This window comes from Anser cygnoides, chromosome 3 (genome assembly GCF_040182565.1).
Source record: "Anser cygnoides isolate HZ-2024a breed goose chromosome 3, Taihu_goose_T2T_genome, whole genome shotgun sequence".
NCBI lineage: Eukaryota > Metazoa > Chordata > Aves > Anseriformes > Anatidae > Anser > Anser cygnoides.
Genome location: NC_089875.1, coordinates 113,737,923 through 113,762,844, shown reverse-complemented (window position 1 = coordinate 113,762,844; position 24,922 = coordinate 113,737,923). Strand labels below are relative to the sequence as shown.

The following is a 24,922-nucleotide window of genomic DNA, read 5'->3' as shown; positions in this document are numbered from 1 at the left end:
TAATCAGATACATCCTATAGTGAATTCCCATGTTTGTAATAAGTACTAGAATACAAGGAGAAAAAAATATAATAATTACAGTAAGAACCTAAAAGCCTCTAGATCTATTTGAACATTTAAAATTTTTCAGAAGAAATAATGTGTTTAAGAAAGAAATATATAGTTTCCTTTTAAGGCTTCCTGGTTAATTGTGGTTATTTCATATTCCTAACTCGGAGGAAGAGAATTGTTAATTTCACCTTCTTTTTTCTTACATGGAAATAAAAGGTCAACAGCTATAAAACTAAGGGGAATGTATCAGAATCAAGCTATTTTTGTCTGTAATCATTTATTAAGGAAAAGATTTATCATACACCTTCCACAGATGTATGGTAGTAGAGAATAATTTTTTAACTAATCTAATTAAAGTCAATTTGGGGATAGTAGTACTTCTCTAATTGTTTCTGAGACATACGCATTAGCAACAGAGAGTGTTGTGTTGTCATAGCAACGGGCCTAGGGTAATGACTTCAGAAATAGAATTGAATTATGTCACAATGGCAATTTGGGAACAGCTGCCTCTGTGCAAGTTTAGTTAGGAGGGACAGAGAAGTGTGCTGGATGTGATGAAACCATGTGAGGATTTGTGGATCCCACCTTTAGGTGCATAGAGAGAGCCCATGCCCTTCTGTAAGTGTTTTAATGCTTGGCTGAGGAAAAAAATGTGTTTTTATTGTGAATGTTTCATTTTAGTATTCTGTAGTTTCTGTAAAGTCTTTTCACAAGCATTAAGTTTGGTACTTTGCTCAATGATGTAGCTGCACAGAGTAACAGATCCAATGTATGGGTGAGGGCCTCTGCACGTTCTCTTTTTGCTACACATGATCAACAAATAAGGGTAGATAAATAAGAGTGTGCTGTAGTCCTGCCATTGACCTCAAGTATTAAAGTATAAACAAGAGACTTAAAAGTACACCTGTCATATTAAAATTCAGGACAGCAATGTACTTCATCAAATGGACTGGCCTGTTGAGTAGAGTGTCTCAGGATGTAGTGTATGAAGATGCACTCCATCTGCTTTCAGATTAGCATTTACAATGAGCAAGCTGCCCGACCTTAACATTTTTCATTTCATTTTTCACCTGAGTTTTGCTGGTTCTCCATGATTCATTCTTGGTCTAGAAAAAAAAAAAAAAAAAAAAAAAAAGTGAACTCAGATCAAAATAAAAGGATTTCCTTTTCATTAATTACATGTTATTAACTTGACAAATTTTGTTATTGACTTAGAAGGCAAATATCTGGCCAGATTGCAACACTTATGCTCACAGCGTGGCACAGCTCTTGTAAACGTGATTCAGGGTAGTTTATGGAAAACAAGACATCAGATGGTAAAGTTAATCTCCAAAACAGCTTTCTTTGCACTAATGTAGGAAAGGCAGGTAAGAGTAAAGGTAAGAGTCGAGATACTGTAAGAAGCAGAAACTGTGAAGGAAACTTCCTTCTGCTTCATATGGCTCCATATCTAGTTGTCAAGTATGAAGAGAGTAGTTCTAAGTTTCTTGGGGAGAGGAAAAAGAAGAGACTTGTAAATAGAAAAAAAAAGAAAAAAGTGGAATTAGATATTTCAGGAAATAATGCTAACTGGAAATATAGATTGGAAGAGTGTTTTAAACAAAGAAACTTTTTAAAACTAAAACCTAATAGTTTAATGAACCAAGAAATCAATAAATTTTGATTATGGAGTTGTGTCCAGTGTTATCTTGGAAGATATGATTTCCACATAATATTTATCTGGTGCTTGAAGTTTTCATAATGCACTTCTATGTGTATTCCCTACTGTTCAATAAGGGCTGAGGTCATACTGCAGACAGCAGCATGTTCTCTCCCAAATACTTACCTGTCTGTTTTCACAACATGTCTAGGAACAGAATGTCTTTGAAACAACTGTGCCTATGACAAAGTTCATTCAGCCTGGTGGACAAGGTAAAAGCTATGGACAAGGAAAGGGGTGGGATGGATGGACATACAATATGATCACTTAAATCTTATTTCTCTAAGAAACCTTATTGAGAAAACAAAACAAAACAAAACAAATGAAACAAACAGCTAGCTTGCTGGAGACATTGTCTGGGAAACAGTGAAAACACTTCCAAACAAAAATATATCAAAGGACTAACATTTTGAGCTTAATTCTAAACAAACTCTTGTTTATGTTCATACCAGAAAGTATACCAGAGTTCAGTTTGAAGGGATGAGCAAGTAATTTTTCCTGGGTTGGTGGAAATCTGTCTTGAAGTCTGTGTTCTAACACTTCTACAGATACTTCTCTGTTCATCGGTCTGTCCTGCCAAGTCTGGTGTGAGTGTGAAGTTGTGGCAAAAGGGATTTCCTATTCATAGTTTGACCTGGTGGACAACAACTTTCCTAGTAAATTGCTGATGTTGCTGAGGAGGCAGCAGTATCAAAGCCCTTGTGGATGAAGATACAACAAGTTTTGGGAGGCTTTGGCATTTCTATACAGTGCTGCTCCCTGAATGAAGCAAAGCAAGCTAGAGGAAAACTGTATGTCCTGCTAATTTTTTTTTTTTTTTTTTTTTAGTTCTTCACTGTAAGAAAATCTAAATCTTTAAGCCATTTGTTTGAAAATACAGTTTTATGGAAATGATTACGGGTGTGTTCTTTAACCTTGTTTGGAACCTGTTTAACCTCGCTTCAGTTATAGGAGACCTATGCTCAAATTTATGCTTACCATGATAAAGCGGTATTCTTTTGGTATTCTTTTCTTTGATGATTGCAAGTGAGGTTGAAAAGAGTTTTCAGTATGATTCTTCTTTTCCTTAGCAGTATCCAAAACTCCATATTATAGCTGATCTTCACCTTTTATCCTAAAAGCTTCACAGGCCAAAAGTTTCACAGGCCAAACAGAGAATGCTGATGAATATTTCCAGTTACCACCTGTAAGTTTTGTGAAAGAATCAGGTGCATTTCTGTAGTGGTAGAAAGTTTAGTTGGAAACACTTCATATGTACGTCAAGTACAATTTATTTTTCTCAGTTAGAGCAATCACATTGTTTAGACTACTGATAAGGTATTTGTATGTAGGCAGCTGCCAACTTGTACAGCTAATCAAATTAAGCCCTGACAAAAAAAAAAAAAAAAAAAAAGTTATACAGAAACATGTAGTTTATTGAGTCCAATGGTCTCATTTCAAATATCATGGGTTTAAACAAGTTTGGGGTGACTCCAGGGCTGGGTTCCTGGCAGATCAGCCGTAAGGACAAGGATTCCACAAACTATGAAATATCCAAACTAGATTCATACAGTGGATCAAGAGCCAGGTCCTCTGCAACCACCCAGTGGAAATGACAGTAACATCAGTCTAATAGCTAGGATTATTTGAGAAATAGACAAGAACACTAATTACCCTAAATTCCTGCAAATGTAAAGCCCTACTTTTCAGCAAGTTCTGCATGTAGACTTTAACTCATTCCGTTCCCAGCCCTCCCTAATAATTACCATGCCTGAGAGAACCATCCACACAAAGTATTCATGCACGGATGTCCAACTGAGCCAGTGAACTAAGCTGGTTTCTGTAATAATCACTTCTTTAACATAGATTGTCTTTCCTTCGAACTGACTCACTAGTTCCTTATCCTTCCTCCCTTTGAGCACAAGCATACTAAGGATCATACAGTCCATCCTCATGACAGTTTACAAAGTGTGCTCTGTACGGAATTCAGAGCACTGAAATCCACTGAAATGCCACAGAACGGCATTTGTGAATTCTATCACAGATCTGAGCAAAACATCACAGCTAAGTTTTACAAACACAGGTATAGTCACAGAATAATTGTTGCTTATCCTTCCTCTATAAAACGGTAGCTTGTACAAGTGGTAAACTGTATTATTGTTGCTGATGACTCAGCTACACTGTCTGATGAAATATGAACACAAATTCAAAATTCATCAGCTGTCAGAGCTATCTGTTCTCAAAGGGCACTGTACAAATCTAGCCTCTAATAATAATGGGTCCAAGAGTACAAATCCAGAGAGCATATGCAGAACTGGAATTAGCATTCTAGAAGAAATATATTGTTCCTTCAAATTAAGATAATCTTATGATAAAAGAGGCCTAAGGGATCTCCAACTAAAATAATACAGTGAAATACAGTAAGATTAAAAAGATAATAACCTTGCAAATAAGCCAATTCAAAATGTAGTGTACTAATTTGGTATGGATTACAGACTAAAATTTGGGTTATTCCTGTCCCCATGGAAGGAGGGTAAAGACCCTCAAGTCATTAGTTGGAGACATGAGTAAAATTCAGCCAACACCAATGCTGTCCAGCCTCTCCTGTCAAGTTTCAGCAATGACAATGTCCTCATAATGCCAAAAGCTATTCTTTTGGTACTTAAGTGGTCATACCTGCAGACTGAAAATCTCAACAAACAAGACACTAGCAACAAGTCATAAAACAGGACACAAGCAACAAAACACAAAACCACAGGCACAAGGTTGTGTTTTTTTTTTTTGTTTGTTTGTTTGTTTGTTTTAAATGTAAAACCAATTTAGTTTTTTAAAAAAATATTTATTTCTCAGACACAAGTGAGCTCAAATGAAAATATGCACCCATTGAAATATATTGGAGTTGGGGCATACTCCTAAGACAGTGAAAATAAGTCTTGTCTCATTTTTGTCTCATCTGTCTGCATCCACCTGTTGTCTCTCATCTTATTGTTATGCTTTTTATAGTAGAGACAGGTTTGCTTCATTATTGATCTGTATTTACTCAGCACCAAGCACAATGGGGTTCCAGTCAACAATCAAAATTTTGAGGCACTGTGGTTAGACAGATACATGTATAATAATACATGGAGAGGTATCATTTATGGAAATGAAGTGAGCTCATATTGCAAAAGAAAATTACATAATTGAAAAGTGCCAGGGAAGGATGGAATTTACAATTTGGTTAATGAGCTTAACAAATTAGCAACCTCGGCTCAGATTACATCCACAAAACATTCTAAGTGAAGGTGTAGCTAGAAGAATAGTGGAAACAAGGACTATGTTCTTCAATTTTTTTCAGTTACACTCTAAGATTAAAAAATGTGATCAGGTGTGGCAGAACTAAAAAGAGAAGAGATAGACATTAAAAAATTATGCTGCTAGCCTTTATGTCATAAGAACATGGAAAATAATTGGAATCCTTCAAGAATAAAAAGGAAGTGAGAAAAAAAGAACATCCCGCCCTGCATATTTTCCGTAGGCCATGCAAAGGCTATATGATAATATGATATCCAAGTAAATTATAAGATTATTTTCAATTATACTTTGGTAAAATTCATGCAAATTTGCATGGACTAGTATCTATTGTATCTAAAATACTAAATAAAATACTGGACAAACTAGGTATAGAGCTTTTCAACAGCAGCTTTTCAACCACTCCTTGTTATCCTTCCTCTTTCTTATATCCCCATTTCCACTGAGTGAAGAGCATTCATACAGCAGGAAGACTATTTAGTGACTAAAGAAAGGAGACTTATTTAACTTTTTTTTTTTTTTTTTTGAGAGAGGGACATGAAATTTTTATTAATGTGTTAAAAGGATTAAATATGTGTTTAAAATCATAAGGTATTTAAAAACTGCGTAAATATAGAAGATAAAGTATATTGATATGATATCAGATCACCAGAATATTGAATATTAAAAGCTTTTGAAATTCCTTGCAAACATATTATTTTAATAAATAAATTAAGGAAGCATAGAATGAATAATCTTGAAGTACAACTAGATAGCTCAGGAGACTGGTTTGACTATATAGGGAATTCAGGATTAAGTCTCAGTGCAAAAATGATGTATCAGAAGGTGGAAGTGAGTATATGCTGTAGAGGAGAAATACAGAAATCTTGCCAAATCATGAGGGATGTTTTTAGGAATGCCGAAACCTAACTCATGTTGAATCTGACAAGGGAATTGGAGAGCAAGGAGAAGAGCTTCTACTGCTATATAATGCTAAAAGTAAGAAAAATTATAGGGCAGGTGATTCAATGACAGAGGATGCAGAGAAGGCTGGGTACTCAATACCTACTTTGCTTCAGCTTCACAGACATGGTCTCAGGTTTTTTGTGTCTAAAAACAAGGTTCCAGGAAGAAGGCAACTATCAGCACTGGAAGAAGAACAAGCCATGTATCTCTTAAGAAACCAAACCCCTCTCAAGTCCATAGAACTCACAAGAATGAATCGAAGGGTAGAGATAGCTGGCTGATTTCACTGCAAGGCTACTGTCTGTCAACTTCAAAAGGCCCTCAGATACTAGGAGAAAGGCAGATGTTGCATCCTTTTCCAAAAAGGTCAAGAAAAACAGTCCAGAAAGCTGCAAGCCAGTCAGTCCAAACTTAGTTCTAGGGAAAATCATGGAATGTGTCCTCTAGGAAGCCACTTCTGAACATGTGAAGCAGAAGGTGACCAGGAAGAGACAGCATGGATTCACAAAGGACTAAATATCTGCTTGATACCTACTTAGACCTAATTGATTGTCTCCTGTGAAGAAAAAAAAAAAAAAAAAAAAACAGGCCTGTGGGTGAGAGTAGAACAGTAACTGTTGTGTATCTTGACTTTAGCAAAGTTTTTGACAGGGCTTTTTGTTGCTTCCTCAACATAATCCATGTATTTAAGTTGGCATGTTATGATCTAGATACCTGAACTACTAGATGGATGAAATACTGCTTAAATACTTGGGCACAAAGACAGCAGATAATGGTTCATATTCTACCTGGATCCAGGTAGCACAGAGTTTCTCAGGGATCTACCCTGGGACTCATTTAATGCTTTTATGAGTGATGTAGAGAAAGAGGCAGAAGGCCATTCTTCAATTTTTCAAATTATACTAATTTTAGGTGGACAGTAAAGGACAGGGCTGCCATTCAGACACATGGACAGGCTGGAGAAACAATCCTAGAACAAATTTATGAAATTCAACAAGGACAAATGCAAAGGCCTGCAATGGGGAAGGAATAAAACGTCTGCATTAATTCAGGCTGGACACTGAGTAAGGATAGATCTGCAGAAAATGGCTTGGGGGTGCTAACTGATAGTAGGCTATACATGAGTCAACATTGCACTGCTGCAGTGAAGAAGGCTTACAAGGTAAGAAAAAATAAATTCTACATGAACAAAATAATGCCTGATCAAGGAAGCTTCTTAGCAGTCTTTAGACCACACCTGGAATACTGTACCCAGTTTTGAACTTCCCAATATAAGAAGGGTGCTTTTACAAGAGAGTTTAGCTGGTGGCCCCAGGATGGTCAGGGCCTGAGCACTTACCCTGTGAGGAGAGTTTGAGGGACTTTGGCTTTTCAGCACAAAGAGCTAGCATGGGTGGGGTCTAACTGCAGCCTGTCAGTACTTTTGGGTAGCTTCCCAAAATGGAGCCAGGATCGTTACTTAGGTGGATAGTGAAATAAGGAAAGACAGTAGTCGTGAACTGAAATAAACTTCTGATTTGATATGAAGAAAAGAATGTTACCTATGAGAATAATTAAGCCTTGACACAGCTCATACAGAGAATCTGTTATTTTTCAGTATTTGGAGGTTTTCAAACCTGACAGGACAAAGTACAATGCAACCCGGTCTGTATTTACGATTGAACCTGCTCCAAGCAGATCAGACTAGAGACCTTCCAAACTGAATTATTCCATGACTTTTAAGAGTATGGTGATACTGAAGACTGAGCTCTGCAGAAAATAAATAAATAAATAAATAAAATAAAAATAAAAATAAAAATAAAAATAAAAATAAAATAAAATAAAATAAAATAAAATAAAATAAAATAAAATAAAATAAAATAAAATAAAATAAACCAATAAATATAAAAATTATTGTTCAATATTACATTCTTCTGTAATAAAATGTTCAAAGAGACAAAATTGGAGAAGCTGAAAGATGTTAGTACTGTGATAGATAATAACAAGTTTCTACGTGAAAGGCTTCAGGTTGAAAAGAAGAGTGAAAGAAATGTTCTGAGAGCACTCTAGATGTTCTGAAAGAGAAACATATAATGGAAGTAAATTATATGGAAATAGAAGATGAACTGAGAGGATCTAGGGTAATGTCGTGAAGAGCAAATGCTGTGTAAGTTGTAAAGACTACAGAAAGGAGAAAAATATAATTTTAGACTAAATAAGGCCTTAAGAGAACAAGAGCATTGAAAGATTATGGTATTTTTCAATCATTACTGTGAAATATATAAATATATATATAAATAAATAAAAATGAAGGGAAGAGTGTTTTATCTTAAATTCGATTCTTCTGTTTGATAAGAATACTGAATTTAAAACACAAGACTAAAAAATATAATCAGTTAAGCCAGGAACTTAAAAAATCATTTGAAATTGAAAGGGTATAAGTGTAATACCAATTCTTCATGATGCTTTGGGACTATGCAACATGAAAAGCTGGCTCTGTCGTAAGCCTTGTGTCCTTTCCTCAAGCAGAAGTACTGGGCACTTGAAAATACTGCAGAATTAATTAATTTTCCAAAATCATCAATGCTTTAGTCCAAGTTGGATTCACATTAAGATACTTTTTCTTATGAAAATATGTGCGGTGAAGATTCCAACTCTAACAGTAGTCCTCCTACTGCTTCTAATCACAGTAGCGATTAAGAAAAATCTTAGCTGGGTGTAACAGTGAGTGCAAGGACTTAATATAAATTTTTGCAAAACCTAGTAAGGTTTTCTGATAGCACAAATAAGTGACCATAGATAGTGCACAAATATTTTTCAGCAGTAAATATCCAGCTTCCGATTTTTGTATCTGCTAATCATGAGAATGCCACATAATGCTTTCTTTGTCAGCTTTGTTCACATGCACTACCACACTGAGTATTTTATCCAGTCTTTATATACTCAGAGCCAGTCAGGAAGTGGTGTGGTTTTGTCCAGTTTGGTAGAAGAGTGATTAAAATCACAAACCTTATCAAAGCTGTAAAACTTATCTCCAGATCTTTCCATTTCCTGGGGCTGCTGCCTCCCACTCTTACCTTCTGCAGAAAACTGTCTCCCTCTAATTGCAGAACTAATAGTTAAAATTTGGAAACATATCCTTGAATACCAATTGAGTCCTTAGCTGCTCAAGCCACGGCTTAGCTGCTAAAGTCAGAGTCTGACTTTTTCATAAAAAGGGTGATAGAAAATCGGCATAATAAGATATAGAAAGGATATTTCCAGCTACATTTTAGTTCAAATGAAAACAAATACAGCAAAATGTTGCAGACAGTACAAAACAAAACAACAACAGCAGCAACAGCAACAACAACAACAACCACCTCAGGTAATTAGCAATGAGACAAGATATTCTGACCCTAGGAGCAGTTTACCAACTCAAATTCAGAATCAGCAGAATGTTGCCACCCAGTTATAAAATATTTTTGTTCTATTTATCCTCAAAATGTCACCATGCAGATTCTTTGGAAGGATGGAACAGGAAGAATATGAGTAATGTGTAAGAAACACAACCTATCTCCCGATCTCTTCCTATATACTATTTCTGAAAATGTCACTACCATGCTGAGTCTACTAATAGGATCATTAGCTCATCAAATCAGATTCAGAATCTAAAACTGAGAAATGAGACACGCTTACAAAATATCTCCGAAGAAATAGCTAATTAGGTGGAAGATGGCATGGTCTTGGCTCTGAAAAAGGTCAAACTAAAAGTAAGGCTTACAGGGTAGAATTTTAACAACCAAAACATAGTTTTGAAATACCAGGGAATAAGAATGCAAAGGACATTAGCATCCTATAGTCTCTTACATGTAAAGTGGTATGTGGAGAACCAGATATGAGACACAACTGAATTTCTGTCCCTTGCTCAGACAATCATATAGATCTCCAGGGATGCTGTTTTCCATGTTGGGGATATATGCCTGGCATACAACAAGCAACATCCGTTCCTACCAAGGCCCCTTCCCAAGTTTTACAACTTTGTGATGGCTATAGCTGTTGTCAAGTGGAATTAAGGATACAAACTGTATTCTTTTGTAAGAACTCTTTTTTGTATAAAAATTTAATTTTGTATTCAGTTCTTTTTCTATACAAATTTACTACTTATTAAAAAAGATAACATTAAAATAAATTAATAAAATAAAATAAAATAAAATAAAATACATAAAATAAAAAAAATAAAATAAAATAAAATAAAATATATTACATTACATTACATTACATTAAAGGATAGTTTACATGGAAATAGACATTACACAGTGGGACTGAGAATGTGCATGATATATTCATAGTTATTATTCTAGGCTATAATTCCACTATCTACCTTAGTAAATTCATGTCTGTTTCCAGTCACAGATTATTTCAAATTTATGATGTACCAGTCTATATATATATCTATATAATACATTCAAAAGAATAATATAGCCAGTCATAGAAATTTTGAAATATTAGGTAGTGATGAATGAAATAAAATATTTCAAACATCATGAGTTATTTCAATACATATGAGGTGGTATAGGGCTGTCATAAGAGATTTGAGGAGGTCTATTTTTACTCATTATAAAATGGGAAGGTGGGAAGAGGAACACAGCATAAAGATGCACTAATTTTTTTTTCTTTTTTTTTTCCAGAGCAAAGATGCAAAAAGAGTACAGGTAGCACAGGATTTTATTCTGCTCCACAAAGCTGAGATGAGGATCTGGAGTGAACAGGATCATTATGGTTCCTGAACTTGTCCATTTGTGGAGAATTCAGATGGAAAAAGACAAACAAAGATACAAAGAAAAGAAAGGTAGGTTACTAATACCAGTTTCCAAGGAGCATTCAAATATAGGATAGAGATGTGTGAGAGGCTGAGGCCAAAGCATGGAAGAAAAAGTTCTTAACGGACTTCTCCAAAGTGACAAAATTTAAAGAAGATGTCTTTAAATAAAAATGTCTTCCATTCATCTCTTGGCTACTTAAGACTTGAGCTTATTATGGACTGAACAAGAATCCTGGAAGCTACGTTTACACAATAGAAGGGATGGACAAAGAAGTCCTTGAAGTGTTAACAGAGAAAAAAAAAAAGTCAAAGCCCCATATGTTTGAGATTAATTTCCCCATAAGATAGTAAAGAAATAAAGTTTAGTTTAAAATAAATAGGACTTGAAAACAGCTGTAGAGAGCCTAGTGCAACCTAACACATTTCCTCACTTACATGAAGAAATAAGAAGAGACAGGTACATTGTGTATATAAAAGCACCAGAAACTGCCAGAAATCTTCCAATTCAATCCCACACTGATGTTAGCAAAAAATGACAAACCCAAGTAGACAATATAACAACCAGTTTATGATTACACCTCTGTTAGAGCAGCTGGCCACATAGCCATTCGAGTTAGTAGAGAAGCTGGAAAATGTCCAGGATTGAGAGAGGTACAAGTACAATGCTCACATACTGTTACACAAGTGGAAAGCTGCAGGTAAATATTAAAAAAGAAAGAAAAGAAAAAAAAAAAAAGACGAGTTGAGAAGAATAGGAGAAAGTAAGACTTGCAAACAAGGACTGACTTATTCACTTTGTCATCAGAGATAGTCATGAGGACTGTGGTAGGTCAGCTGAACTCTTAGAGCAAAGGGGAGATCTACATATATAACAATAGCATCTGTCTACATAAATGTGATTCAAGGTGATACGATACACCAGCAAAACAGCTTAATAATGTTGTTTTTACAACACTGGAAGATAATGTTGTAGGAGAAAAGAAAGAGAAATGGAAAGAGAAGTCATCATAATGCAAAGCATCAGTGGAGACTAAGAACTTTGAATATCCATAATATATTAAATATATATCTAGAACAGGTTGCCCAGAGAACATGTGGATGCCCCAGCCCTGGAAGTGTTCAAGGCCAGGCTGGATGGGGCTTTGAGCAATCAGGTCTAGTGGAAGGTGTCCCTGCCCATGGCAGAGGGTTGTAATTAAGTGATCCTGAAGGTCACTTACAATTCAAATCATTCTATAAATCTATAATATGGACAATTATGTCTGAATTATTTGCACAGAATTTATTTATACTCAATGGACTGGAAGAGTACTTACAGAGATCTAAGTCATCTCGTCCCAAACCAGACATTTCAAAATGGTCCTAATAGTACCCTTCAATATATATTCCTTTCCTGAAAAGGAGGCTTCAAATATGGACCTTCATAAACTGATATATACTGTATCGAAGTCTGAGGTGAAATTATTTAAGATTCCTACAACATATTCAGTTGACTAAACATGGCAGCCTGCTGCCATATGCAAATCTGACAATACAGTTAATAGAACCCTGACAGCATCTCAGTTTACCCCAAAGCAGACACATGGGGCTCGACTCAGTTGACCTCAGTCAAGAAAGTCCAGAAAGTCAAGAAAAGTCAAGAAAGTCCAAAGAAGGGCCATGAAGATGATGAAGGGACTGGAGTATCTCTCCTATCAGGAAAGGCTGAGAGACCTGGGGCTGTTTAGCCTGGAGAAGAGGAGGCTCAGGGGGGAACTTACCAATCTTCTCTTGTCAATAAATACTTGAAGGGAGGGTGCAAAGAAGCTGAAACTAGCTCTTTTCAGTGATACGCAGTGACAGGACAAGACATAGCGGGCAGAAACTGAAACAGAATATTCCTCCTGAACATGAGGAAATAATTCTTTATTGTGTGGGTGCACAGAGTGGTTATGGAGTCTCCTTCCTTGGACATATTCAGAAGCTCTAGGTGTCTCTGCTTGAGCAGGGTGGGGGGGTTGGACCAGGTGACCTCCAGAGATCCCTTCTAACCTCAGCCATTCTATGATTCTCTGAGTCAAAAAGAGGCTAAGAATAACAATTGCCTTTTCTAGGTCTGCACTTAAACAATTAGCATCAAAGCAATAATAGGAGTTCATAAAACAACTTCAGGCGCCCATTGACTCTGACATAGATCACAGGAAAATCAGTCTCCCAGACATAACAAATGCTGACAGTTTGAAAAGTACACAGCATTGCCTTGTGACTTGAAGCCTAAAAAAAAACAAAAACAAACATACAAACAAACAAACAAAAAAACACTGTGATGATATGGAAGACAAACTTCCTTCTAAATGACTCCTTATCAGCTATCATGCCACTGTGTTAGAAATGCTGATGATGCAACATTAGAGATTAAAATCATAGGTTTTGTAAACTGAAACATCTGGACTGTTTAGCCAGCACAGTGAATCCAGTGCCAAATCACAGTTAAAACATACTGTAGGACTAGTATATGATAAAAGCCACAAGATCAACAGAGAGAATTGAGACCGCTGAAGACTCACTTGTTTGAAAGGCAGAACACAAACCTCCTTCTGCCAGTTATGTGTGTATCCAGATAGCCTCTATGAAAACAACAAATTATTATTATTCAGGGAATCCAATTTGCCTTGATCACCAATTAAGATGAAAAATATCGAATACATGACAGTAGTCTCATGCAGTCTGCAGTAGCTTCCAAGTGACCATAAACTTCATCTGCTCTAGATTGTACTATGTCTTGAAATCATAAGGGAAAATTACAAATAAATAAAAAATTGTACATTATGAAAATCTCTTAAATGATTTAATTTTATATCACCTCAACCCGACAGTACCCAGTAAAGTACATATTCACATTATCCGTTCAGTCACTGTAAAGTGAGACTCATCTTTCTTAACTTTGGGTGTCTGAAGGCTAGTTGTAAAATTAAAGTTAATTGTCTAGGTTATATCTCTGAGAGAGATAAAAATTTACAGTGGATCATTCATTCCATCTATTTTAACCTCCTATTTTAAGATGGGATGGGCTGAGTTCTGAAAGTATTTAACTCTCTTTGCTCAGTATAAAGAGAAGTCTGATGACTTCCTTACTCTTAATGCCTAATTTATAGGTGGCCAGAAGCTGAATTTCATCCTCACACATATCTGTAAAAGAAGATTCAAAACCTGAATCTATTTAATGCATTTTCTTGTCATTATATGCACAGAGAGCAAGAACACTTTTCTTAAAAGGGCTGCTCTTGATCAAGCTGCCATATACCCCCAAAGCATTACATGGATGGCAGGAACACTTGCCAAGGAACTGGGGAACCTGAGCTTAGCCAGCCTTTCTTGGGATAGTGTTTAAACCATCAGCTGTTCTGGGCAATTACACCCTTCCCCTCACTTGTTAAATGAAGTCCAAAAGTACAAAATTCATGGGCCCTGAAGGACCAGCCATTTCTGACTTTTTAATGGAAAATATTTCTAAAGTGAAAATGTACAGCACAGGGTTGGACCAGAATGCTCTTTATTTCTCTACTTGATCTCACTAGTTGATGGGCCTTGTCCTTTTAAATATAATATAATATAAATAAATATATTATATAAATATATATATTATATAAATATAAATATAATAATATAATATATAAATATATAAATATATAAATATATAAATATAAATATAAATATAAATATAAATATAAATATAAATATAAATATAAATATAAATATAAATATAAATATAAATATAAATATAAATATAAATATAAATATAAATATAAATATAAATATAAATATAAAGTCCTTTTAAATAATAATAATAATAATAATAATAATAATAATAATAACAACAACAACAATAGACTGCTGCAGACATTCCAGTATAAGATTTAACTGAGCAGTGCTACTATCTCAGGAAATGTGTATATGTCTAAGACAATAATAAACAGCACACTCAAGTAGCAAACTACTCTTCAGGTAGGTAGAGTGCATAGGTGTCGCACCAGGCTTTTGAGAAACTTTCTGTTTGATGTAATATTTTCACACTGAAGAGAAAGAGAAAGGTAATCAGGTTTCTGTACTCTGAAGGTGTGAAATTAAGCTTGATAGCAATATGTGCATACTGCAGAAAGAAACAGGAGAAACATATCTCTTTAAGTGTAGAACACACTCAGTTTAACTTCATATATGTGAAGTACACCAGCAAAATGTAAAATAATTTGGCCAAGGTTCACCAGCTTTAAATCAAAATGCTTCAGTTAACTTGGGGGGAGGGGGAGGGGCAGATTGTAAAGAGCGGGCATGGAGACACACAGAAGGATGTCTAAGCCTACACAGCCTAGGAAAATATGACGTATCAGGAGAAATATAGTAGCTTGAGATGCATATTCAAAGAACAAAGAGAACTTAAGAGAACTTAAAAAAAGACAACCCAGTGAGTCTCAGTGCTTGCTGTTCTGGTAGCAGAGGATAGCATCAGCCCACTAATCTGAACTAATAAACACTGTTTAAGCCATATTCAGCATTCATCTGTGGCTCCTCAGTACTTATAAAACTTTGAAGTCATAAATTGGGCCCATCTATACATCTGGGTTTTCATTGGAAAGAGATATAACTATGATAGAAGGTTTGTTGTAGGCAAAAAAGCAAGGAACAATAGCATAACTTTTGTCAGTGTAGTTGATATTGAAAGTTCACAAGAAATTTAAGTAGAAAGTTATAAGAATTATTCCTTCTTCTTCCCCCCAGAAAAAAACAAAAAAAAAAAAAGGAAGAAAGAAAAGAAGAGAAAAAAAAGAAAAAAGGAAACCTTCTTTTTTATCTTGTGATGATTACAAGAGAGAACAGCAGAATCTTGAAGCTTGCGGGAAAAAAAAGTGTTTAGAGAGAAGGGCAAGTACGAGCTTAACTGTATAGCTATAGAATTTGCTACAGAAACAGAATGCAAAACTTGGCTGGCCTTTCATCATTAAAAGTACCTGGAAGAGCATTTCCATTGTATAAAAATATTTTCTTAGCCTTTTAGCCTTTAACTAAAACATATTAGCTATGTCAAAATGCCATTGAAAGAGCTAGCCTTTTGAAGGTAAAAGACAACAACTTTAAAAGTAGTTTGGGTATGCTGCGAATCCTGTTAGAGAATATTCCTAAATCTGCAATCTAGTGTCAGCAAATAACAGCATTATAAAAAAGGAGGGCAAGAGTTTGGAATTCAATGTATTTTGGAAAAGAGGATAGCAGAACATGGCAGTGTTGAATATCTCAGATTATAGCGGGTTTATATTCAGGCAGGCTAATATCTTTTATTTTTGTTTAGTTATTTCTAATTATCACAGTAAGATTGTTACCATAATATAGGAATTCTTAACAGGAGAAATACAGGATGACAATAATAGAAAGGAAGCACTTTATTACTCATTTCATGTTCACAAAGTCCTTGGCCTGGCAGAGCAAATGATCAGCAGATGTTAAAGAGATATCTTTGATAAAGTGACAAGGAACCAGTGTTCAAAAATGTCCTTCCATAATTCAATTCAAACTATCAAATTTACATATTCATTTAAATCTATATACAGTCATACAGTTCACAAAGTGCTGGGATATCTTATTCTATTTAAGGGATCTTAGAGCATCTTAAAACCTGTGGTGTGAAAACAGCCCAGACGGCACGTGTCGTCCCAAAACAAACACATTCCAAACCAGGAAATCAACATGTCAGAAGAATTTATCAACTAAATAAGTTAACAAAACCCAAATACATTTTTTTTCTAGTCCCTATTCCAGCCAAGTACAAATTTTCAATCTATCACAAACTCTTGGAAGAGCAAATGAAACAGTGCAAGAGTGCAGTCCCATGCAGTGGAACTCAATCATCTATAACTGAATGTTCCATCTATACTGGAAGGATTTGATTCCAAATCAACCAATACTTTCAAATAAGTACATTTGAGAAAATAGCCTGGGCCGGGAATCATTCTCATTTGGTATTTTGCATCCTTCAGAGGCTAAGAGAAATTAGTCAAAGTAATGTGCTGCAATTTTGCCATAAAGGCAAATCTTTGGCACTGTTTGGTAATTAAAAGAAACATAGCTTCAAGCCATTATTTTCTCTATTTTTATTCCCACTGTTTTCACCATTGCAAAAACATTAGTACTGGGAACAGTATCTATAGATATGATTTTTTATCAAAAGCCTGTTCAGCCTGTCAGGTCTAGATCATAGAAGAGCTCCTTGTTATAGAAGTTGGTTTTGAAAGTTTCCAAAGGATTCTGATGAGTAAAAAGATATGGCAAGTCAACTCTTCTTGACATCAACCCTCCAATTATTACAGAAAGGAAAAAAAATCTGTTATGAAGCATATATATGCATAAAAAAGATTCATGGCTTGAATCTGATCAAACCCAGAGAAGGATTTAATAGCAGACTCTCTTAAAAATGTACTTAAGCAATTGTACAAGTAGCAAGAGGTTGAGCATATATATATCTGGGAAAATTCAAAGCCAGTCTTAAAATTGTGACATGGCTCCTCAGAGAGTTAACAAGTCCATCTGTTCTGACGTTAGAAGATCCAAATGCGTAAGAGACAATAGTATATTGTCTTATTATATGGCCTGGGAACATTTAATAAATCTTTTTACATATATTAAACTGCAAAGATAAAATGCCATCAAGTTGCCTTGATTTCCTAAGGCCCAAAACAGCAAGTACATGGGTATTTGTGTATCATGGGAAAATATTCCTATGGGTATGTGAGCAGAATTTCATCACAACATGAATATAAAGTTTACTGTTAAAACACTTTGTAAGTTTTAATTAATCTTCTTTAAGACAAATTAATGCACAAACTTCTGTTTGTAGGAAGAACTCCTTTTTTGATATCCATACATTTCCCACCATTCATACTAATGCCAAGAGACTGAAAGAGGGAACAGAACACTAAAAAGTAAGTTCATGTGAGTACTGACTCTGAGACAAAACTATATCTAAAACTAATGCGAGGTCATTGCAGATGAACTTAGGATAACGTGCAGGATAACTTAAGACAGTTTATTAAGAATAAAGGTCATTAAGCAAGGTAACAGATTTGTGAGGATGCTACATAAAGTGACACTAACACAAATCAACAGGGGAGAAAAAAAAAAAAAAAAAAAGGATAAAGGACCAGAAGAACTTTTATCCTTGAAAATTTCCTCATTGCACTTTGTAAGGAAAATCCCAGTGCATCATACATTAATATTCAAGCTAAGCAAAAAAAAAAAAAAAAAATCATTAGAAATTCATTGAAGGTCTTAGGCCATACTTGGCTGCAAGGAAATGCTTAGGTGACTTATGAGCCTTATAATGAGCAAATGAGAGAAAACTTTTTTTAATTGGGTTTGTTTTTCTACTTCTTCATATTAGAGCCACAAATTAAAATGATGCATCTCCAGATATTTTGAAAAGTCAACAAGCTGTCTGAGTATTCTGAGGTGAAGTGAGACATAGGAATAATATTTTCTATGTAATCAGAGATCTCCTTTGAAAGGTGCTATAAATATGTTCCAAATTGTTTGGTAAATTGGTTCACTTTGGGAGGTAATCCATCAGTAACCCCTTCTTTCTTTTCCACATGGTCTTGTCTTTTACAGTGGGATAGGAAAAGGTGGTCTGTAAAACTAGGACAAAAATATATATAAATAAATGTCTATCGTGATCTCCTTAACTTTTTTTCTTTTGCTTTAAATCCTCTCTCCTCTCCTTTTTAATCTCATTCAGAAAATATATAGTTCCCTATCTTCTTGAGAACAAGAGTGTATACAGAATGAAACTGATAACACAAGAGTGTATACAGAATGAAACCAACTTGATGGAATACAGTTTTGGACAGAAGAAAAGATTAATTGGTGTCCTAAAGAAGACTTCTGAAAGATGAATGGTCTTCGTACAGTAAAAGTCCATGGATAAAAAGAGTAAGAGGGACAATTCCAGTCATAAAGATTTGTCTGTATTCTATTTGAAAGCAGAAAAATTGGATGGTCAACAGAAGCAGATATCTTGGGCATAAATGCCAATAACACAGCCTTTGCCTGGTACTCTCTCACTCCACTGACTATTCCCTCCAAAAGCTCCAAAATAACGTCCAATTTACTTTGGCATTGGGGGAAGATGTTGGATTTGTTCTTAAAAGATATTGTAAGGTTTCATCTTCACCATTTTTCGAACCCAGTCCGACTACCCTGCCTTTGTGTAAGAATTTGAGTTGGCAAATTGAAATCTGCCTAACTATCCCAAAAGGAGAAAGCTAGTGGGGATTCATATCAGCTCCACTTGCTGTGGAATTTCCCTCTTCTCAAAGTCTGAATTCACCAACATGCTTGTTTCACAGCAAGCTTGATATGACTCAGTAGTGTGCTCTGACAGCCAAAAGGGCAAACCACATTTTGGGGTGCATTAAACAAACTATAGCCAATCAGTCAAAAGAGGTAATTCTCCCACTCTCTATTCAGTGTTGTTGAAGCTTCAGAAAATTTGTTTTAAAAAGTGGCAAAAATTAATTGTACTTCTAACAAGATGTTTGACAAAACATGAGAGTTCTGTCCTAAATGCACTTCATCCAGAAAAGATTCAATTAATAAGACATTAGGTAGGTGCAGTTAATTACCTGTCTTTCAGTATTGAAGGCAAACGTGAATTTGTCTTGAACGTGTATATATATGTGGGTGGGTGCATAGATATATCTATACATGTATATATGTATGTATATGAAGTATGTACTTTAAATGTTCCTTCCCTAAATTGTTCCTAGTCTCAGTCTTATTAATGTATTAAAATAAAAATAAACTCTAGACCATAGCATCCCCAGGTGAATTAACTATGAAGCTGGTTATGCACAATCTTTAATTCAAAATATCTGTGCTTCAGGGAAGCTGAGATTTAAATGGATGATAAAATAATTTCAATAATATAAAAATGACACTAAAAACTTGGAAAGACCTTGTGCAACTAAAAGAGTTAAATATTACCTGATTACAGGGAAAGGGAAAACAAGCTGAATTCTATTTAGAGTTTTATGTGGGTGGTAGGAGTCCTGTGCGGTTCCTATTTGTTGAAACAACATATTTACATCACTATATAATTAGTATTCTCCCTTGGGATACTGAGTTGGTTATTTGGATCAACCAAGCAAACCCTTTACAAAATGAAAGAGATTCTTTCTCCACTGTAAGTGTCAGGGAAAATACTCTGTAAGCAAATACTTTTGATCTTTAACTCTGCAAGCTTTTGAGCTAATCTAGAAGAATTTACTCATCTAAGTAGCTTTCAGGAGGAGCTAACTTTCTGAAAGATGCTACTTTTGTTCTCTTGTAAGGAAATATAATTCCTGGAAAATTACATGATTTGAAAAAAAAAATAAAGAAAGATCTACAGTATATACATAATTTTATTTCTGTTTAACAGCAAAATGAAATTTGTAGCTATGAAATCAACTTTTGAGGATTTTTAAACCCTTGCTTTTGATATTATATGAAAACAATTTCTGCGTAGAATATCTTCAGGAATCAATATGCTCTTTAAATTTTTGCTTTGCTTTAAACCTCAGGTGACAAATATAGTTGGTTGTCTGACTACAAAGTAATGTCAAGACTTACATATTTTATGGTATTTGTTTGAACCAACATGTAGAAGAATTAGGGGGAAAAAAAAAAAAAGCTGCAATTTCAGCCATAAAATTCAGTGGGTCTTGGTTCTTGAGAAAATAATTATCATGCACTTGAAGGCAAGTAATAGTATAAAAATGAAGAATGGAAGGCCCTGGTTAAGGACAATCTTTAGGCTGCTTCTAGGTCAACAGTTTATTTGGTTATTCCACAGCCTCATCTCCATTTCCTTAGAATTTGTGAAGTTTGGTAGTACACTTAGTGTTTTTCATCCACTCTGTATAAAATTATAAGAATTTTCAGTCTGTAAAAACAGAAATGATAAATAGACCCTCATCTGGGTCTTCGGAATGCACATAAGATCACCCAGACTGGATAAGTACAGATGCTGTAGAGTAGATGCATATAGATGCAGTATACATGGTGGTACAGATGCTCTAGCATAGATGTGACACACTTTGACAACATCTTTTCTCTGACAGCAACTTATGTATTGGCTCTTCACATCAAGCCAGAGCAGTTTCTTTGCCTCCGGAACCTGCAGACTGAGCTCTCGTGTGTATCTGTGGTGGATAGAGGGTAATGTTTGTAACACACACTGATGCTGTATTCACTATAACTTTTAGAAAAAAGAGCAAGAAGCTAACCTGCATATCAGTTTCTTAGGTTACTCTCTCTCTCTCTCTCTCTCTCTCTATATATATATATATATATATATATGTATATAGATTTATTACTTTTTTTTTAAAGATATCTTTTGTTCACTAACATGAATCCTCTGACTGTTACTAATGTGTGGGACATACCTTGACACCATAATGGTGTATAAATACTTTTCATCTCATCCTTGCTATTGTTACTGTATTTTAAAAATAATTGTGCATATAATTATCTGCTTTTACTCTTTTTTAAAATATATATTTATTCTATTATAAAATCCTATAAAAATGAGTGAACTCAAAAGGAAAGAGAAACCAATTTTAATTACATTTCTAAATTAGATATCTAATCCTGATAGATTCACTCTCTTTCAAATATAACACTCAACAAATGAAACAGTAAAAATTCAAATAATATTTCTTTTATAACAAGATTTCATTGTACAATAGTTCTTTGCCTAACCCTGCAATAACCCCATAGGCATTGCAATTGCTTACTTGTTCTTCTCCTTTACGTGTTTTTAATGTTTACTTTTCTAACCAATCCTTAATGTTACAACATTGAATTTATTTACCTCATTAAATATCAAGACAATAAGGCATTTGCTTCATATGACAGTACTTTGATGCTTTACAAGGCTAATGTCCAAAGTTCTCAAAGCACTTTTCATCAGTGATTTATATATTTCTCAACCTTTCCATCTTCATTTAGAACTATTAACTTAATTTATATACTAGGTGAACAAGAACACTAAAACCAGCTGAAGCCATATCAGACATAGTAAGGACATGCTTATGTTAGGAAGTAATTCAGAGTGATTCAATGGTGTACTTTAGGAAGATTTACTCTGGTCCTCTGGACTAAGCATCCCCAATGGATATTTCAAAGCTCTCTGAATGATCTGTCATTATTTCTTACACTGTAGTCTCCATTAGGAAAGGGTAAATATCCATTGCCCATGTGGAAAGGAACTACTGATTTAGTTATTTCTAACAGAAATCTCTTTATTGTGTTATATTTACTGTGCTTCTGCTTCTAAGAAAAACTGTAGTGTAGGTGGGGACATAGCAAGAAGACATGGCCAAGCCAGGGTGGAATTGAAAGTCACTGTCTGAGCCACAGAAATAAGTCAGTGATTCCCAGTTTGAGACTGTTGATTGAATAGCAACACAGCAATTGGAATGGCTATGATTACTGATTATGATTCCCATGAATCAGCCAGCGATAAACAACTACTAAAAATCTACTAAAACAACTGAGGTGATTTGAAGTTACAGTTTTCCCCCTTCTGTATTTAAATTTGTGAAAGAAAGGAGAAGAGGGAAGAAGAGAGAAGAAGAAGAGAGGAGAGGAGAGGGAGAGGAGAGGGAGAGGAGAGGAGAGGAGAGGAGAGGAGAGGAGAGGAGAGGAGAGGAGAGGAGAGGAGAGGAGAGGAGAGGAGAGGAGAGGAGAGGAGAGGGAGAGGAGAGGGAGAGGAGAGGAGAGGAGAGGAGAGGAGAGGAGAGGAGAGGAGGGGAGGGGGAGGGGAGGGGAGGGGAGGGGAGGGGAGGGGAGGGGAGGGGAGGGGAGGGGAGGGGAGGGGAGGGGAGGGGAGGGGAGGGGAGGGGGGAGGGGAGGGGAGGGGAGGGGAGGGGAGGGGAGGGGAGGGGAGGGGAGGGGAGGGGAGGGGAGGGGAGGGGAGGGGAGGGGGGAGGGGAGGGGAGGGGAGGGGAGGGGAGGGGAGGGGAGGGGAGGGGAGGGGAGGGGGGAGGGGAGGGGAGGGGAGGGGAGGGGAGGGGGGGAGGGGGGAGGGGAGGGGGGAGGGGGGAGGGGGGGAGGGAAGTATAGGGGAGGGGAGGGGAGGGGAGGGGGGGAGGGGGGGAGGGGAGGGGAGGGGAGGGGGGAGGGGGGAGGGGGGAGGGGGGAGGGAAGTATAGGGGAGGGGAGGGGAGTATAGGGGAGGGGAGGGGAGGGGAGGGGAGGGGAGGGGAGGGGAGGGGAGGGGAGGGGAGGGGAGGGGAGGGGGAGGGGAGGGGAGGGGAGGGGAGGGGAGGGGAGGGGAGGGGAGGGGAGGGGAGGGGAGGGGAGGGGAGGGGAGGGGAGGGGAGGGAGGGGAGGGGAGGGGAGGGGAGGGGAGGGGAGGGGAGGGGAGGGGAGTATAGGGGAGGGGAGTATAGGGGAGGGGAGTGTAAGGGAGTGAAGTGTAGGGGAGCGTAAGGGAGTGTAGTGTAGGGGATTGTAGGGGAGGAGAGAGCAGAGGAGACGAGACAAGAGAGAAGAGGAGAAGAAAAGAAAAGAAAAGAAAAGAAAAGAAAAGAAAAGAAAAGAAAAGAAAAGAAAAGAAAAGAAAAGAAAAGAAAAGAAAAGAAAAGAAAAGAAAAGAAAAGAAAAGAAAAGAAAAGAAAAGAAAAGAAAAGAAAAGAAAAGAAAAGAAAAGAAAAGAAAGAAAAGAAAAGAAAAGAAAAGAAAAGAAAAGAAAAAGAGAAAAAGGAAAAAAGAAAAGAGAAAAGAGAAAAGAGAAAAGAAAAGAAGAAAAGAACCTCTTCTACAATAAAGTGCATATTTGAATGAATTATCTACTCTTGCTTCTTCTGTCCCTAATCTTTATTTACTACCTGTCCGTACTAGACTCCAAGTCCTTTAGATAGGAGTCCTTCCTGAAAGCAAAGCACTTAACACATTCTGTGTGCTACCATAAATAAAATGACAAAATAGATGACATTTTGGATCTGGAGCCAAATATATATGTTGCCATTCATTCCACAACCTGATTTATCACTGCAATCTTTGTATTACACAGTGTCATTGATGGTTTGGCATGCACAGAGGTGGCTGAGTATTTTCAGAAATAACTTTCATTAATAACTGAATCAAGACTTTTGCTGTAATGCAAAAGGTCAGATGATTGATTAACATATGGATGGCAGCTGAGCAGGGGAAACATTTTCAAAACTTTCAAATATTTTCTTTATAAATAATTACAACTCCTTCTTTTCTGCTCTCCAGTTATGAAAGTTTCTGTCACCTACTTAGTAAGCAAAAGCAGTAAAATGGGATTTAGAGGATCCAGCTATAGCATAAATGCCAGTTAGAGGAAGCAATCAATTTATAGTTAGTCTAGTGCTTGAAGATAGTTTATCCGACTTTCCAATGAGCATATACTAGTGCAAAGCAACCAATTTATCTGACTCTCCAATGAAAGAAAAGGAAGTGCAAAGCAGCAAATGTTTGACAGAGGGAAAAAGAGATGCATCTCAACTGTATGGGGGGAAGAATGCAGTCAGCTCTTAACATATTATTTGCCATCTAATTTGTTTCTCAAAGATGTAACATTTATTTAACACAGTAGCATTTTACTACATGTGGTGCTAATGGAGGTTAAATAAAAGACACAAGGGCAGCAAAATCCCTCACTTCTCACACAAGGACAAAACTGTTATGTGAGAGAAATGCAGATTAATTTCTCAAATCTCACAGCACTTTTTGACACCACTGGCTACAGGTTACCTCTTAAGTATTTGAAGATTTCGGTAGGGCTGACTGATTTAGATTTGGATAGGTTTAAATCACACTTGTCAATGTGCTATTAATTTTTAACCACAGTCATTTTTTCCCTAGACCTGTTAATATGCTAGGCAGTCCCAGGAAGCATAAAACTTTGACCCGTGCTCTCCAGCATTTGCATTCTGCACTTTCTGTAGGTTCTTTATTCTGTAATCAGAATTCTAACAATCCCCTCAACAGCATACAGATACAAAATCCACAGACCCAGATAAAACAGCCTCCCATCTGGTTATATGATTGTCAGACATGCATTCTTTTATATTAACTTTTATTTTCTTACTCAGTTCAGATGAAACATAAATAACTTCTAACTGCTAAACTCTACA

The 24,922-nt window shown here is 36.2% G+C and overlaps 1 long non-coding RNA gene across 4 annotated transcripts; it reads left to right on the top strand.

The window, feature by feature from the left end:
* Positions 1–530: 530 nt before the first annotated feature.
* LOC136790542 (uncharacterized) lies at positions 531–22,396 on the top strand. 4 transcript variants are annotated; one of them, XR_010830669.1, is made up of 7 exons: positions 531–669; positions 1,902–1,962; positions 2,299–2,541; positions 10,615–10,775; positions 17,614–17,698; positions 18,511–18,704; positions 20,876–22,395. It is a non-coding gene; the product is annotated as an uncharacterized lncRNA (long non-coding RNA). The 4 variants fall into 4 exon arrangements; XR_010830671.1 differs by lacking the exon at positions 18,511–18,704 and having other exon boundaries at positions 20,876–22,396; XR_010830668.1 differs by lacking the exon at positions 20,876–22,395 and having other exon boundaries at positions 18,511–19,306.
* Positions 22,397–24,922: the final 2,526 nt, after the last annotated feature.